General features: G+C 44.8%; 1 pseudogene; it reads left to right on the top strand.

Annotated features, from left to right (window-relative positions):
- The first annotated feature begins 1,701 nt into the window (after positions 1-1,701).
- LOC123100668 (cortical cell-delineating protein-like) lies at positions 1,702-2,091 on the top strand (annotated as a pseudogene).
- The last annotated feature ends 1,088 nt before the right edge of the window (positions 2,092-3,179 follow it).

The raw sequence follows: 3,179 nt of genomic DNA on the forward strand, positions 1-3,179 counted from the left end.
CATGACGAGAAGTACTGCTAGGTTGAGTTCATGGATTTGCCTTCGTTAGATGAGGAAGATGGGTACGAAACGGAGACGGTGACGGCGTTTCTTGAAGAAACAAAGTGTGGGGAGGAGCTTGTTGTCAACTTCAACGGTTCATTGGTGGGACATCAAGCGTTGAATCGATGCTTGGCACATGGGCATGTTACTCTGTACGAGGACTATTTTGCCCCTGATGCGCTATTCTAACACTCGAGGCCAAGATTGCATGCACTAAAAATGGAAGAACTTCCCATATACTCAACAAAGGAAATACTAGGGCCATCATAAAATTCCCACCGTCATTATTAAAACACTTGCATCAGAAGACCTCGGGATTTGACACTGTTTCTTTGGCATGCCAGGGTCTCACAAGTCACAATGACATCAATCTGCTGCAGTCGTCTGCATTGTTTGCAAGATTGTGTGCGGGCGAAGATCCTACATGTGGGGAGTGGAGAAGGGTAAAAGAAAGATGGCCTAGCTTCCTTGGGACAAGAAGATCCTTCCAAACTATGGGAGGAATGGGTTTCAGAGACATGAGAACTTATAATCAGTCTCTTCTAGCCAAGCAAGCGTGGAGATTAATCTAGAATCTAGATAGTCTTGTGGCACGACTACTGATGGAGAAATAGTACCTCAATGAGAACTTGGTTGATACAGTTTTTACAAGAAATGTGTCAGTTGTATGGCACTAGTGCCAGCTGGGGCACTAGGCCTCGGCCTTCCTGTACATCCGATTGGGCCAGGAAATGATGACTACAACGCGAGGCCATGCGGTTCATGTGCTCCTGGGCCTCTCCTACCGCAAATGCTAAAAACTGCTTCTTCTTTGTGCTCGCCTACGGAGATCGACATGGTGGACTGGCGCAATTATTGTGTGCAATAGAGGTTTTGCGGTTTTTGGAAGCTTCTATGGAGCCGTTCATGCAACCTTCTATAGGTTTTGGTTTTGGGAAGATTCCATGACGTTTCTATTTTTTTTTCTTTTTTTTCTGTGTTTTTTTATCATTTTTCTTTTATTTGCTTTTTAAAATACATGTCTACTTTTTTACTACACATTGAACAGTTGATGCATGTTGAAAAAATTTCAAACACACGATGAACATTTATTTGAGATTTCAAATACATGTTGAGCATTTTCTATAAAAACCAGTGCCTGGATAAGTGTCCACACCAACGACCATGCATGTATAAGCCAAAGCTAGCTATGGAACATCTATAGTTGACTTCTCCTGCTCTCCAAATTATATGCATCTGCTATACGTGTCCATGCATGGTACCCAAGGAACTTAGCAACTAAGTACAACATGCATGGCCATGGCAGAAAAGTCATCACACAGCATATCTTCAGCGCATTCCAGCCACTAGTATCCCGCTATTCTGTGTGCGGAGCTTGTTTGAAAATACGGATGCCCATCAAGTATTGAAAAATCGCCGGGCGTATACCTCGCTCTAAACATTTTGTTGGCTAGCGCATCAGGATACACGTACGTAGATGAATTTTGTAAGTTGTAGAATCAAACTCAAACGATCGATCATGGGATCAACACACTTGCATCAATAAGGGTAAGGGGGTAAGGGTAGTCGTACGTGTGTGCAACCGGGCTATAAATACAACACCTACAAGCCCTTCCCATCTATGGTAAGCCTTGCTTCCTCTCGACCAAAGCTTTCGCAATGGCGCCATCGACCAAGCTCTTCCTCCTACTCCTCGGCCTGAACTTGATGGTCACCGTTGTGCATGGTGGCTGCGGACCCCACTGCCCGACCCCGACCCCACCACCGCCTCAATCGACCAACGGCGGCACATGCCCGATCGACACGCTAAAGCTGCGCGTGTGCGCCACGTGCTGAACCTGCTGAAGCTAGGGCTCGGCGTGCCGCACAGCGAGACGTGCTGCCCGCTGCTGGCCGGTCTGGCCGACCTTTGATGCCGTTGTGTGCCTCTGCACCGCCATCAGGGCCAAGGTCCTCGGCGTCATCAACCTCAACATCCCCGTCGACCTCGTCCTCCTACTCAACCAGTGCCACAAGACCTGCCAGCCCCGCTTCACCTGCCCGCTCTGATCAATCGACGTACTTGTCCAAGCATGCCATGCTGCGTACACATGCCATGCATGCAACTTTCTATTTACTACTACAGTTTGTGTTTCAGTTCACCTATACGTCTCGTGCATGCCTAAGTTCCCTGTCATGCATTAGCATTATGCATGCATGCAGTGATCACATGGTAGGTACGTAAGTGCGTGAAAGTGTGTCATCCTGTGGTGTCAAAATAAATGACCCACGTAACCGGGGTTTTGTATCATCATCTGAAATACTGTACCGGCTATATGCCCCTAGCTTGTATCATCTGAAATCTGTTGAAGTTGTGTTAACTCGAGCTGTGTGTTACATATATTCTGCTGCGTCATAGTCCACTCGTAAAAACATATACATGCACCTAGATCAAAGTCAACCCTAAGTTTTATATGGTTCGCAGGAAGAGAAACAGAAATAAATCGGATCAAGGATGGATTATTTAGTATTGACGAATGCTTTATCGCCAACGACGAGTGCTTTATTTGCAAGGGAGCTGTGATGCGAGATCATGCAGCAGCGAACTTTGTATCGGCCTGACAGTTCATCCATCCTTACATGCAGTTACAGAGCCAAAAACTTCTCAAAGTGTTTAGAGTGTTCTATTGGGTCGCATGGTGCGGTTTCCTTCTTGTGTATCGGTCAATTTGGTTTGTGCATTTCAAAATGCTACCCCTCCTTCCAAAAATATAAATGGCATCATCGTATTTGTCTTGCAAAACAATTTTAGTTCATATGTCTGTATACTAACTTTATAGACACACAATACATGAAAATCGTAGTTAAAGTTGTGCAACGAAGACCAAAAAAGTCAACTGGCGCCTTATATTTTGGGAACGAGGGATTAGATGAAGTGCGCCGAAAGTGAGCCTGAGTTGAGCAGAGCATGTGGAAGGTTTCAAATGATGTGTGAGATTGCAGTTTTATTTGAGCCACAACAACTTAGGTTGGGCAATCATTATTATTAATTAGCTATAAAATAATATTGTTATACTTTCATGCGTGCACATCGAGAATTCATCATGGCAAATCCTACTCTAAAATCATTGTTCTTTTTGTCATATATATAATTGTTG

This window comes from Triticum aestivum, chromosome 4D (genome assembly GCF_018294505.1).
Source record: "Triticum aestivum cultivar Chinese Spring chromosome 4D, IWGSC CS RefSeq v2.1, whole genome shotgun sequence".
In the NCBI taxonomy this organism is placed as follows: Eukaryota; Viridiplantae; Streptophyta; class Magnoliopsida; order Poales; family Poaceae; genus Triticum; species Triticum aestivum.